Raw genomic sequence first — 15,748 nt, 5'->3', positions numbered from 1 at the left:
TTCACACAGTCACTTGTTCTTTGTCTGGCTTTTAGTTCCTTTGACACAGGTGTCACTATGTTGTCTGTCTCAAGAGCCTCCTGTCTCAGACTCCAGAGGGCTGGGATTTCAGGTGTGCTCCTCAACGCCTGGCCACCACAGGCCCCTTCTTATAGCAAGTTCTCAGCACACAGTGACTGAGAACTCCATGTCCAATATATGACATGAAGAATCAATGCTACAGCATCAACTTCATTGCTTAGACTCCCTGGTCTTCAGAATCCTGCAGGGATAAGAAAGTCTAACAACTGCACTCCCAAGTTCACTGTAGTACTGTTCACAGTAGCCCAGATACAGAGGCAATCTGCATGTCTTCAGTGGATGTGTGTGGACAATGGGATTCTCTTCATTCTCAAAAGAGAAGGAAATCCTGCCATTTGTATGAACACGGATGGAACTGGAGAACTTTATGTATAAAAATGGAAGTCTGGCTGGATGTGGTGGCACACGCCGTTAATCCCAGCATTTGAGAGACAGAGGCCGGCAGCCTCCTGAGTTCTCTGCTAGCCTGGTCTACAGAGCTAGTTCCAGGACAGCCTGGGCTACAGAAAAAAACATTGCCTCAAACAAACAAACAAACAAACAAACAAACAAAAGAAAAAGAAGTCATGGCCTAGAGCGAAGGCCCAGCAGGTACGTGCACTGACGCTGCCCTACAGAGAACCTGGGTACAGCTCCCAGCACCCACAGGATAGCTCACAAACATCTGTAACTTGGGTTCCAGGGGATCCAATACCCTCTTCCAGTCTCCAGGGACCCCCAGACATAAGTGTGATGCACAGACACGTATTCAGGCAAGACACCATACACATAAAATTTTAAAAATTGGGGCTGGAGAAATGACTCAGCGGTTAAGACCATTGATTGCTCTTCCAGAGGTTCTGAGTTCAATTCCCAGCGACCACACGGTGGCTCACAACCATCTGCAATAGTATCCGATGCCCTCTTTTGGTGTGTCTGAAGACAGCAACAGTGTACTCATATAAATAAAACAAATAAATCTTTTTAAAAAATTTAAAAAATGAAATCAATGGCTTAAATTGGAAAAGGAGCCAGTCATAGAAAGACAAAAGCCACATGTCTCTGTGGGACAGAGATCTTACAACTGGGAAGAAGATCAGTCAATGGAGGCTGTGGAAGGTCGGGGACAAGTTGGTCAGAAGGTCCCAGCTTCAGCCAGGTAGTTCTGTGTTTCTGTTGTATGGCAGAGTGTCTATGATTTATAGTACTATGCTGTGTAGCTCAGAACCCCTCCATAACCGCAGTGCAGCTCAGTGGTCAAGCATGGACGAGGCCCTGGCTTCATCCTCGGCACTGGAAAACAAATGGCATACACCCTTAATTCCGGTGCTCAAGAGGCTAACGTAAAGGAACCAGCTCCTATGTAGCTCTAGGCCAGCCTGGACTACATAGGAACCAACCTGGGCTACATAGGAGCTGAGGGTAAGGGAAGCCTTGGGTTCAATATCCAGCAGAGAAGGGAGGAGGAAGAGAGGAAAAGAGGGAGACAGTGAAGAAGGGAGAAAGGGGAGGGAGGAAGGAAGGGAGAGTGGGAGAAAGGAAGGGAGGGAGGGAAGAAAGAAGGAAAGAAGGAAGGAAGGAAGGAAGGAAAGAAGGAAGGAAGGAAGGAAGGAAGGAAGAAGAAGAAGAAAGAAAGAAAGAAAGAAAGAAAGAAAGAAAGAAAGAAAGAAAGAAAGAAAGAAAGAAAGAAAGAAAGGGATAGTGGGAGGAAGAATGAAGAAAGGAAGAAAGGAAGGGCGGGAGGGAAGGAGGAAGGAAGGAAGGAAGGAAGGAAGGAAGGAAGGAAGGAAGGAAGGAAGGAAGGAAACAAAACTGTGACAACCCAATGTCATCCATCAGGTTCTAATTCTCTGAAGGATGGTCCTGAGACAGGCTGCAAGCGAGCTAGGAAATGTGAGCATCCCTCTGATGGAGCTTCTGGCTGTACAGAATCATTTTAGGAGACTATCTACCCAATACTGACCCTGAAAGCCCATCACTGGAAGCTTGTTAGTGGCAGCAGGAGACTGACAGCAATGTGGCTGCCATCCACTGGACGGTGGCTGCATAGCCAGGGTGCAGAGGTCAAAGGCAGAACCAACACTGTTAAGGTGTGCAAAAGACTGGGTTCAGTGGGACAGGCCACTGAGAGAAGTGCTACAGCAGGATGCTGACAGTAGGATGCACACACGCATACATGCACATGCATACATACATACATACATACATACATACATAAACACACATGTACACATACATCCTCACATACAGACACAGTCACACATATATACATACATGCACACATATGAACACATGCACACGTATACATATATATATACATGTATACATACATGCACATGCACACATACAGAAACATTTGCACATATATACACACATACATATATACACATGTACACATACACACACACACACACACACACACACACACACACACACACACACTGGTGCTATTTTTCCCAGAACTGTGTGCCTGGGAATGTGTCATATGACAAGGTGGGACAAAAGGGTGATGTTTGAGGGAACTCCAACCCTACATGGGAGGTTTTCATAGCTAGTGTTAATTAACTACAACCAGCAAAACCACTGCTGGGCCAGGGGAGTGACAGGTAAAGGCCATTGCCAGGAAGGAACATTCTGCCTCTGGGTAGAGGGCAAGCTCAGGGCCAGAGGGTTGTGTCCACTCCTTGCCTCTCTGGACTTGTTGGTCTCTGCTGGTTCACTGAGGGCTGCATGGACCTCTCAGGCTGCTAAGCACCCTACACCTTCCACAACTGGAGCTGTGATGTGTTAGACTAGAGAAGCTGTCCTGAGCCTCACGCACTATCTTGGTCAATACTTACAATGTCTTGTGCATGAATGAGAAGCAAATAACACCCTGCCTGCTCTGGGGAGGCAGCAGGGAGTAAAAGGGGAGGGTCCCTTTAGTCACATCCAGTCACCACAGGCTGATGCTCCAGTGCACATGTGCTCTCTCAGAATAGTGCTGGCAGTTTCCAAACCTCATTCTGAAACCAGACCTTTCTGTACTGTCTCCAGGGGCACCACCGGCTTCCATGTGAGTCACATGGCCAAAGTTTTAGAACCCGGAATAAAGACACTTTGCACCCTCCCTGGCTTGAGAGCTGGCTCGTTTACACCAGTGGGGTCCAACAACTAGAACGCACAGGCATTGGGACAGCTCCAGAGAACAAACCCCAGGCCCCTCTAGACACCTGCAGTGTCTCTGGGAACGTGACCGCTTTTGTGGCCCCCTTCGCTTATATCATGCTTGCATACACTGGGACAGCTCAGACTTGGTGTTTCCCATGTGACTCAGTCTCCGAGTACCATCCTCCAGCAGTTCTCATGGGGACCATGAGGCTTGCTGCGGCCCCAGCTCTGCTTCAGTGCTTCAGTCTGTTGTTTAGTACTTTCTCACTGAAGGCCTTGAGTTGCCTCGGTGGAATTACCTCATGGAGGGAATGTCGCCCCATTACTGTCCCAACACTGTGCATATGGTGGGGTTTCCAAACACAAACCTTGGCAGCAGCTGGCTCCCTCTAGTATTGAGTCATACTACCTGGTAATACCCTGAGTAGGTTCTGGGATAAAGAAATATTCAGAAAGGAACATTTTTAGAATTGTAGCTGAAGCCCTTGTCATGACAGCAATTTATACACGAGACACCGATAACCATTTTTTTTTTTTTTTTTTTTTTGGTTTTTTGAGACAGGGTTTCTCTGTGTAGCCCTGGCTGTCCTGGAACTCACTCTGTAGACCAGACTGGCCTTGAACTCGGAAATCTGCCTGCCTCTGCCTCCCTAGTGCTGGAATTAAAGGCGTGAGCCACCACGCCCGGCTAGAATAGCCATTTCTTAGAGGCGCTAGACACCGCAAAACTCAGTTTGAAGAAGCAGGCAGCATCTTTGATATAGGAGTCCCCGGCTTCCTATGGGAGGAGCTGGGTATTATTTTTTTTAACTTTTAAAATAAAGAGCAAGCTGGAGAGGAGAGTACAATCAATTATAATTTATCTCTGCCCTCTCAGAATCTCCTCAGCTATGCCCATCTCTGCCTTCCTGCTGAACACCACTGCTGTCTCCCAAGCCTGCTGTTTCCCCATTCTTGTTTGTCTAGAGCAGTGGTTCTTAACCTGTGGGTTGCAACTGCCCCCTTTTCCAGTGGGGACGGGGGGGGGGACCAATGACCCTTTCATGGGGACCCAGATACCCTGCATATCAGATATTTACATTATGATTCATAACAGTAGCAAAATTACAGTTATGAAGTAGCAATGAAAATAATGTTATGGTTGGGGGTCACCACAACATGAGGAACTGTATCAAAGAGTCGCTGCATTAGGAAGGTCGAGAGACAGTGCTTAGACTGTTCTTTCTTTCTTTCTTCCTTTCTTTCTTTCTTTCTTTCTTTCTTTCTTTCTTTCTTTCTTTCTTTCTTTCTTTCTTTCCTTATTTATTACATGTAAGTACACTGTAGCTGTCTTCAGACGCACCAGAAGAGGGCATCAGATCTCATTACGGGTGATTGTGAGCCACCATATGGTTGCTGGGATTTGAACTTCGGACCTTCTGAAGAGCAGTCGGGTGCTCTAACCCACTGGGCCATCTCACCAGCCCCTCTTTATTATTTTTAATCTTCCATTTCCTCTTTAATCTATACAGTAGTTTATCGCAATGTCCTCTAAAGGCTTGGTCTGGGGCCTGAGGAGCCGCTGGCAGATGGTGGACCTTGTAGGAGATGGGGCCGGTGGAAGGATGCTGGGGCCTATGGAAGGATGCTGGGCCTATGGAAGGATACTGGGTCAGTGGGAGCCTGGCCTTCCCTGTCTCTCTTTGGTGCCTGCTCTGGCCACCCCATCACAGGCTTTGAAGCAGCAGAGCCGGCACCAGGAGCTAAGCTCTGAGAAACCACCAGTTAAATAAACCCCACCTTCTACAAGTTGCTTCTGTTTGGTACTTTACAATGATAAAGAAGAGAAACTAACCAACCAGGTGTCTCCTTGGGTAATGGCCCCCTTTGTAAGCACTGACACCCAATGGGCTGTGCTTTGGACATTCCTCCCATCCCCACCCTTGTTTGCACAACACTGGCTGGTAAAGCTCAGACCCAGCACAGCAAGGATGGCCTTTCTGTTGACAACTAAGTTGGAGATCCTCGGCCAAAGAAAATGTCACCCTTGTAGGCCGGTGGCTTTCTAAACCTGCCACCGTTTCTATATCTGTAGTGTGTGTCTTCGAAGAAGGGCTCTCATCTTCGCTGTCATGTAGATTAGTGTCCTGCAAAGTGTCCCGTGTTAAAGGCTTGTGCTTGACCTGTGGTGTTAAAGGAAGCTGGTGGTACGTGTAAGGCTTAGCGTGCGCATGGTGGGGATCAGTTCTCCCCCTCCACCACGTGAGTTCTGGGGGTCAGATTGAGGTTTAAGTCAGCCTCCTCATTGGGACTCTAGAAACTTTGAGATCTGAAGTTGGGAGAAAATCCATTTCTCTGCCCATTGGTCTTTCTGGTTGAAGTCCTCTATTGTACATACGAGCTTGAGAAAGCTACCTCCTCCACTATCATCAGGGCTCTAGAAGAGAAGAGACTTACAGGTGATGGTCTTTAGGGAACCACCTACTTTACAGTCAGGAAAGTTGAGGCATGAAATGTCTATCCTCTGGGCTACTTGACTATACCAAAACATCTGACTTGACCTCAGACTCCAGTAGAAGACCCAACATGTCCCAGACACCCATCCAGTAGTTTTTGAATGAGTAAGTAAATGGAAATTAAAAGCAAGTGAACAAAACCCCATGTTCTGGTTCCTAGTAGAGGTGACCAATTCATGGAAGGAGAACCGATGAACCAGATCCTTTGTGAAGAGAAAGGGCCAGGTCCTAAGGGAAGACGGGGGAGGGGTTGGGGGCAGTGACTCACAGAGCCCTCTGCACAGCCTGTGACTCACAGATGAGCTAGACAGAAACACACAAACAAAGAGTACCCTGGATCCATAGCCAGCCCTCCTCCCACCTTCCCATGTCTGCTCCACACAGACATCCCTGGGATGGGCCGGGGACATCCCTGGGAATACTCAGAGCCTTTACCTCACTTCCCTGCCCTAGCAACACTGGCTTCCTGTGCTCTGCACCACAAAGCCTTGACTCCAGCATCTCCCTCTTCCATAGACAGATCAACTACTAGCCAGAGCCCCCATCTGTTGTCGCTAGGGTTACTATTGCTGTGATGAAATACTACGAACAAAAACAAGTTGGAGAGAAAGGGTTTATTTCTCTCACAATTCTGTATAACAGTTCATCATCAAAGGCACTGAGGGCAGGAGCTCAAGCAGGGCAGGGACCTGTGAGGTAGGAGCTGCTGCAGAGACCATGGAGGGGTGTTGCTTACTGACTTGCTCCTCGTGGCTTGCTCAACCTGCTTTCTTATAGAACCCAGGACCATGAGGCCAGGAGTGGCCCCATCCACAATGGGCTGAGTGCACTGTCCCTGACATCAGTCACTAATGAAGAAAATGCCCTACAGACCTGCCGATAGCCAAATCTTATGGAGGCATTTTCTCAATCGAGGCTCCTTCCTTTCCAGTGACTCTAGCTTATGTCAAGCTGTTGTAAAAATAGCCAGCACAACTGACCCCTGTCAACCTGACATGCAAACACATCACCATAAGCCACAGATTTTCCTTTCTTATTCATCTCCAAAATCTCATGAAATATTCCAAAGTTTCAAAGTCCCACAGTCTTTAAATATTCGAATACTTAAAAGTTCAACGTCTCTTTTAAAAATATTCAAACTTTCTTTTATAATCTAAAGTCTTTGTAAAAGTCCAAAATATCTTTAAAAGTTTAAAGTCTTTCAACTGTAAGTTCCTATAAAATAAAAAACAAATTAAATACTTTCTTACTTCAAGAAGAAAGAATCAGGGCACCGACAACATGAACAAAGCAAAACCAAGCTCCAATAACTCAGGGTCCAGTGTCTGGGATTCACTCATGATCTCCTGGGCTCCTCCAAGGGGTTTGGGTCATCTCCAGCTTTGCCCTTGGCAACTCACACAGCTTGTCTTCCAGGCTTTCCACTCCACTGTTTCTGCTGTTCATGGTGGTCATCTCACGTTACTGGCATCTCCAAAATGCTGGGCTCCCTTGCTGTAACTGGGCTGTGTTTTCACAAACAGCTTCCTCTGGACTCTCTTCAGGGACTCCAGCCCTGCCACACAGTGGCAAGCTTCAGTGTTCTCTGTGACCCTTCTTGCCTCCAAAACCAGCACCATCCTGGTGACTCTTAAACTAGTCCAACTACCAGCATGAGGTACAACCTTGACCACTTCTGGAACACACCTTCTGTGTTCTGACCCAGAGGAAAGACTTCCCAGAAGATTTCATCTCAATGATGTTGGTCTCTTAATCACCACCAATTTCTCAGCTCCAGCTGAGCAGCATCCCTTGTCCCTGCAAAGCAAAGGTTTCACTTTAGTGTGTCTGGTCCCTTATCAATCACAACTGATTTCTCAGCCCCAGCTGACCAGACATGACAGATTCTTCACACAGATGGCTCAGTGGAGTCTTTGCTTCCCTCTGAAACTTCCCAAGCCAAGCCTCCATTGGCCTGCATTTCTCTCAACATTCTAATTTTCCAAACTCACATAGAACAGCTCACCAAGCTTTGAAGAATCAATGGCTTTTCTAGCCTGAAGTTCTAATGTCCTTCCACAATCTTCCCCAGAATAACATGGTTAGGTCAGTAACAGCAATACCCCACTCCTGGTACCAACTTGTCTCAGTCAGGGTAACTATTGCTGTGATTAAACACCATGAGCAAAAGCAAGTTGAGGAGGAAAGGGTTTATGCCACTCACAGTTCCATACAACAGTTCATCATCAAAAGCAGTGAGGGCAGGAGCTCAAGCAGGGCGGGAACCTAGAGGCAGGAGCTGATGCAGGGACCATGGATGGTTGCTGCTCAATGGCTTGCTTCCCATGGCTTGCTCAGCCTGCTTTCTTATAGAAACCAGGACCACCAGCAGGGATGATCCCATCCACAATGGACTGATTTCCCCCAACCCCATCAATCTTTAATTAAGAAAATACCCTATAGGCTTGCCTATAGCCAGAGCTTATGGAGGCAATTTGTCAATTGAGTCTCCCTCCCCTCCCCTTCAGTGACTCTAGCTTGTATCAATGTGACATATAACTAACCGGCACACCATCTGAGACATCCTTGTACCATGAGCTTATGTTTTTCTCTGTATGCATTTCTGTGAACCAGGGGTCACCTGCTTTCTCAGCTAGAATGTGAACTCTGGCTGGGCATGGTGGCGCATACCTCTAACTCTAGTTCTCAGAAGACTGAAGAAGGAAAGCCACAGTTTGAGGCCAGCCATGGTGGGTCATATAGTGAGCTCCAGCACAGCTCGGGCTGCACAGTGAGACTACGTCTCAGCAAAACAAAATAAAGGAGGAAGAATGTGAACCCGAGGACCCTGGGGCCTTTCTCTTCACCTTGCAGAGCCTTTGGCATCCAGAGCTGCACCTGGCATGTGGATGGCACCCAACAGATGACAGATGGTGCACTGGCTTGTTTGGTGTGTCAACCTGACACAAGCTGGAGTTATCACAGAGAAAGGAGCCTCCCTTGAGGAAATGCCTCCATGAGATCCAGCTGTAAGGCATTTCCTAGTGATGGGGTGGGGGGAGGGCTATAAGAAAGAAAGCTGAGCAAGCCAGGGGAAGTAATACAGTAAGTACCCTTCCATGGCCTCTACATCAGCTCCTGTCTCCAGGTTCCTTCCCTCTGTGAGAGTTCCTGTCCTGATTTACTTTGGTAATAAACAGAAATGTGGAAGTATAAGCTGAATAAATCCTTTCCTCCCCAACTTGCTTCTTGGTCATGATGTTTTGTGTAAGAATACAAATCCTGACTAAGACAGGTAGCTAAAGGGCTGGAGAGAGATGGCTTAGCTGTTAAGAGCACTGATTGTTCTTCTGGAGATCCTGAGTTCAAATCTCAGCAACCACATAGTGGCTCACAACCATCTGTAATGAGATCAGATGCCTTCTGGTGTGTCTGAAGACAGCTACAGGCTACAGTATAGGTACGTATAATAAATAAATAAATCTTAAAAAAAAAAAAAAAGACAGGTGGCTAAAAAGAGAAAGGTGGTCAGGCTGATTGCTATGCCAGGGCCTCTAGTGTCCCTGCAAAGGGGGTGGGGTGGGGGCTGAAGCTCATGGTTCAGGTGAACTTACCCTTAGTGAGCTGGGATGGGCAGGGCATATAGGAAGTGACCACAGTCTGTTAATGTGCCAGACACATCTGCCATGTGCCAGACACAAACATATTTTCATCCTATGAATGAAGGCAAGGCAGCTGTGTTCCTCCCTTTTCACACATAAGAAAGCAAGGTTAGAGAGATTGCGAATTTTGAGCACAGCTCATGATGTGGTAGAGTGGGGATTTGCTTCCACAAGTCTCACACCTCAGATCATGCACTCTTCCTTCTAAGTGCTCCAGTCCCTGGCCTGTGAGAGCCACATTCCTGCAGACCCCAGGCCTTTGCAGCCAGTGGCTCCAGCCCTGAGAGGACAGGCAGGTGAGAGGCAGAGAGGTCGCCTACATGGTCCACAAGCAGCCAAGTGCCGGGTGTGGAGCAGCTGGCAACAGCAAGATTCTACGCTGGCGGTGCCCACGGTCGGCAGGAGGTGGGGTGGGGCAGGGCAATGGCCTGTTCCTCATTTTGGTTCTTTTTCTGTAGTCTCCAGGAACATCATTGTGCAAGTCCGTCGAAGTTTGGCTAAGAAGGTGTGTCCCCAAAAGGTCTAGGTATTAAAGACTTGGTCCCCAGAGCTGCCTCCTGTTGAGAGGAGGAGCCTGGGGAAGCAGCCCTTAAGAGGAACTGTGGAAGGCTGGGCTTGGCTGGAAGCAAGCCTTTAGAGGACTTCTTGTTTTCTCTCCCTTCTTCCTGCACTCCTTTCTGCTTCCTGTACCCTGCCCCACCACACACTCACCTTAGAAATCTGTACCTCCTCTCAGATCCACACTAGGAATGCAACCACCTACCACAGACAGAGCCTCAGAAGCCCTGAGCCGAAATAAGTCCTTCCTCCTTAAGCTGCTTTGTCAGGCATTTCCCTAGAGCCACCTCTTCCATGTGTGGCTTTATCTTTATCCTGCAAGAGGCTCATGGCTTATCTCAAATCCATGGCTACTTAAAAGACTCTCTTAGGAGTGGAAATGTAGCTCCCTAGTGGATTGCTTGCTTAGCATATGCAAAGCCCTGGGTTCAGTCTCCCCTCCCTGCGCCCTCCCTCCCTCCCCCACTTATAAGTTTTCTTCAGTTGCTGTCTCCTGTACTATTGCCGCTGCCCAATGCCTTTTCTTCCTTTGGGACTCTAGTTATATATATCTTAATTAAAAAAAAATATTAGGTTTTAAATGTTACTTATATATTTTTAATTATTATTGTTGTTGTTGTTATTTTGGTTTTATGAGAAAGGGTCTTTCTATATAGCCCTGGCTATCCAGGAACTCACTATGTAGACGAGACTGACCTAGAACTCACAGAGACCCTCTAGTCTCTGCCTCCTGAGTATTGGGGTTAAAGGTGTATACCACCATGCCTAGCTTATTTATGCTTTATTTAATTTCATTCTTCTGTCTGGATATTTTCTTCTGACATATCTTCCAAATCTTTGTAACCTTCTCCAGCTGTATCTAATCAGTTATCAAACAAGATTTTTTTCTTTCTTTTTCCTTTCTTTTTTTTTTAAAAGATTTATTTATTATTATACATAAGTTCACTGTAGCTGACTTCAGACGCACCAGAAGAGGGTGTCAGATATCATTATGGGTGGTTGTGAGCCACCATGTGGTTGCTGGGATTTGAACTCAGGACCTTCCGAAGAGCAATCAGTACCCTTACCCTCTGAGCCATCTCACCAGCCCGATTTTTTTTTTTAATTTTAGTCACTGAGTTTGTTTGCTCCACACTTTCTACTTTGTAACTAACCTACCTTCCATTTTTATTTCTTTCCAATACTTTTCTCTCTACTGTCTTTATTCTTTTTTTAAGATTTATTTATTTATTATATGTAACTACACTGTAGCTGTCTTCAGACACACTAGAAGAGGGTGTCAAATCTCATTATGGATGGTTGTGAGCCACCATGTGGTTGCTGGGATTTGAACTCAGGACCTTTGGAAGAGCAGTCAGTGTTCTTAACCGCTGAGCCATCTCTCCAGCCCCTACTGTCTTTATTCTTTTTTTTTTTTTTTTTTTGCCTTTCTTTTTTATTTAATTTTTTTATTAGGTATTTTCCTCATTTACATTTCCAATGCTATCCCAAAAGTCCCCCATACCCACCCACCCCCACTCCCCTACCCACCCACTCCCCCTTTTTGGCCCTGGCATTCCCCTGCTGTCTTTATTCTTAAATAGATATTTTTAGAGAAGACTTAGCTTCACATGCAAACACACACACACACACACACACACACACACACACACACACACACGTATGCGTACACACAATGTGGAAGATACAGGGTGTCTGTACATCCTCAGCCCCCCACCATCAGTGCCCTGGCAGAGGGTACTGTGCTTTTCTCGTAGCTGTAATAAAATAGTGACAAGGACCAACTTCAGGAAGAGTTTGTCTTGGCTTCTAGCTCAGGAAGATACAGTACATTATCGTGTGAAAGGCACAGCGGCAGGGTCAGGAGGCAGCTGGTCACATTCACACTGTGTCTATGGTCAGGAAGCAAAGAGTGAGAGACAATGTGCCTGGCTCCTTTTTCCTTCAGTCCAGGGCCCCAGCCTGTGGAATGTCACTGCCCACCCTTGGGGTAGGTCTTCCAACACCAATTAACCTCATTATGTAATCCTTCAAAATCACTCCCAGAGACTTGTCTCTTAAGTGATTCTCAGGCCAACCAAATTGTCTATCAAGATTAAGCATCTCATAGGGGTGCATTTGTCCCAGGCAATGGATCCATACCACCAAGTCATTACACCTGGTCTGTGCCCTTCATTGTGCCCCTGGTGTGTTCTCAGGCAAGCCCTGACCGGTAGGCTCAGGGCTCTCTGGCACTAAGGGGCAGCCTGAGCAGGAGGCTCTCAGGGGATGAGAATCTGGACTTAGGTCCCAGTCCCAGGCAGGATAGAAGTAGCAAGACATCTGTGAGGTCTGCTAACTCATCCTCCAGGGGCCCTTGATGCATCCTGTGTTCTTGCTGTGTCCCTATGCTGTGTTCCTAGCAGAGTGGAAGAACCCAGATTAGCTGCTGTCTTGTGGCTTTCAGCCCTCAATGGTGGCCATGTTGCCAGTTAAATAAAGTGGAAAGGCAGATTTCCAGGTTTATTTATTTTAAAATAGCCATGATACTCATCAGCACACACACACACACACACACACACACACACACACACACACTGAGCTGGGAAGTCTAATGATGTAGGCACACGGGCCAGAGTGAGAATTCCTGCTGTCTCACATTTGCTGAAGTCAGATTTGGGGTCAAGGCAGGACCTGGCAGGTACCATCAGGATGGGGAGCTGCCGTGGTTGCTGAGGACATGAGGCATGGACCTCTATCAGAGCCTTGGTCCTGGGCAGGTCATATGGCCCTGCTCCCTTCCTGCCAGTATCCTTTTGGAGCTTGTTTCCCCTTCTATAGAAGTGACCCATGGTGGCCTCTGCTTTCCTAGAGGACACACCGTGAAGACTAGTGCCCACCCAGTGTCTGGCACAGGCAGACTCCAGGTCTTGTGGCATTCCTCCTGCTTTCCTCCACTGAGCTGTCTAAAGCAGGGCTGGATGGAGGGAAAGCAATGGCAGAATAGAGCCTAAGACCCCACTTTCCAGTCGGGAGAGGCTAGGACAGGAGAAAAGAGATGGCTGCCCCACACGGCTATCCTGAGACTATAGATAAAGACTTTCCTGACCCATCGGCATTGTAGCTTTGTATTGCAGTAAAGATCTGGAAGAGCTACAGACTGGCGAGGTCTCCACAGAGGACAACCAGGACATTATAGATCCATTATAGGCAGTCAGGACAAAGGGGACACCATTAAAGTCCCATGAGGCTGGTTTCCCCTCTCGTAGCCTCATCTCCAGCCCTGTGGTCCCTGTGACTTCATCCTTAACCGAGACTCACTGGGACACTGAATGGTAGGAAGGGTGTCTGGTCTCTTTCTCTTCCTTGAGGGTGAGCAGATAGAGTGCAGAGCTCAGGCGCCAGCCTCAGAATGAAGAAAGCTCGATCACTGGCCTCCCCCACTCCCTGAAAGGTTTACTACTGCCTGTGAGGTCAGCCTTGTAGCCCCGCCCTCAGCACTATGTGTGGGATTTGTTTGCTGTGTGTAGCTGTCTTCCACTCATTCTTCTTGCTAGCGTTCCATTCTGTGAACATCCACAATCCTTCTATCCTTTTCATGGATATTTGGAGTAATTTCTGTTTAGAACTTACAAATATGGCTGGCATGAGTGTTTTTTTTTTTAATATGAATTATAGTGAAGATGTTAACAGATCGGAGTTGAGTGTGTACCCAGGAGTAAGGTGCCTCCTGAGAGGAAGTATATATTTGGCTCAAGTGATGATTGCCACATCATTTGACTACTTTCTACAGTCCTCGCACGTTCTACCCTGTCATATCCTGAGGCCCTTCAGAAAGACTGGTCTTCATGTTACCTCTCTGTTACTTGTGATTTGAGATATTTGGGCAAACTCTGGTGTCCCACCTGTGAGTGGGGTGAGCCATGGTGCCCCATCTGTGAGTGGGTGATCATCCTGCCTCTTAGGGCTACAATGAAGAGTAAGAGGGGTGAGGGTTCTTGCCTAGAGTGACTCCTTCGCTGTTTCTTAGTGGAAGAAACCTCCTCTGACCCACATGGAAGCCTGGGAAAGTCACTGGACTCTGGCTTTTACCTAACCGAGAAGGAAAGGCCTTGGGCTGTACTTTGAAGTGCTGCCCCACCCCTCAAAGGTTCATGTGCTTGAAGCATTCCTCAAATTATACCGTAGTATGCATGCTGATGACATTTGAAAATTGGGTCCTTGGAGGTGATTAAAATTTGTTTTGTTTTGTTTTGATAGCCCTGGCTGTCCTGGAACTCCCTCTGTAGACCAGGCTGGCCTCAGACTCACAGAGATCCACCTGCCTCTGCCTCCTGAGTCCTGGGATTAAAGGCTTGTACCACCACTGCCCAGCTTTTGTTTGTTTTGCTTTGTTTCGGAGGAGGTGATTTAGCTTTGGTGAGATCCTGAGGAAGGGCTCTGCTATGGCATCAGTATATTTATTTATTTGCTTGTCTCTTTGCTGACAGAGCCTTGCTGTGTAGCTCACCTGACCTGCAATTCATGATCCCCAAGTCAACTTCTCGAATGTTGTGATGACAGGCGTGTGTCACCACACTCTTTTCTGTGAAGAGCCAGCCTGCCTACCATGCCTGACCTGATGATGCTCTTTTACCATTACATGATGCAGTAGGAAGCCACTAACCAGCTGCTTGCATGACTCTGATGCCATTCACTTGGACTTGTCAGCCTCCAGAACCAAGAGCCAGACAACATCCACTCTTCATGAGTTCCTTGGTCTTGGGTATTTAGCTATAGCGGCAGCAATAGCAGCACATCCTGGACTCTTCCTAAACCATCGCTTCCCGGAGCCTTAACCTACGATCAAGATGGCTCATATTCATATATATAGTCTTCTAGGTTTTAAAAAAAAGATTTATTTATTTATTTTATGTATGTGAGTACACATACCAGACACACCAGAAGAGAACATCTGATCCCATTAGAGGTGGTTGTGAGCCACCATGTGGTTGCTGGGAATTGCACTCAGGACCTCTGGAAGAGCAGTCAGTGCTCTTAACCACTGAGCCATCTCTCCAGCCCATCAAGATGGCTCTTAACTCTCCAAAATTTGTGTGCAATCAACCAGGGAGCTTTTCTAGCAGCGAGGGAGGTTCTTATCCACCCACCTGGCTGACAGCCAAGCTGGGCCTCCTGTGGGGGCACTGATCTTGGTCCTACTGCCTGTACCCCATCCCCTGGTCATTTACTGCATTCCATCTCAGTAGAGACCTGTAGCTTAGAGCTCAGGAGCTGAGGACAGCATGAGGCTTTCCCCTCTTCCCAGTAATTGGCATCCCATTGTAAATCACTCTAGACACAAGGCATGCACATTGTTCACTATGTGTGATGGCAGCCACCATCTTCTGCGGCAACCAGTCACTATTTCTATATACCCGGAAGTGTCCCATCTGTCAGAACCACCCCATACCCGACACTTCTCCACCTGCCACCCCCTCCAAGGCTTCTTCTGATGCCCACAGATCCTTCTATCATCCCTCACAGGCCCAGCTCTACATCAGAGAGCTCTCGTGTCAGAAGCTTCCATCCCCATCTTTTTATCTTCCTCCCTGCCACCTGGGACATGACACTTCTGGGACACTTTTTCCAGCCACTGCATTAATGAGCATCCTCAGTACGTCTCCATCCCTTAGACCCCATCAGTCTCCTCTGCAGCTTACAGCGGCTTGCTTTAACCACTGGCTTGTTGCTCATCTGTCTTCTGGGAAAGGAGAGTTGAAGCTACGCGTGTGCCCCTGGCATGACAGATCCAGGGGCCGTGTGCACCTTTCAAGGCAGGAGACAAGTTTGGAGGTGACAAGAGACCTGCTGAGGTCGGTGACT

The sequence above is a fragment of the Mus musculus genome, chromosome 11 (genome assembly GCF_000001635.26).
Source record: "Mus musculus strain C57BL/6J chromosome 11, GRCm38.p6 C57BL/6J".
In the NCBI taxonomy this organism is placed as follows: Eukaryota; Metazoa; Chordata; class Mammalia; order Rodentia; family Muridae; genus Mus; species Mus musculus.
Note: the sequence above shows the minus strand (reverse complement) of the source record.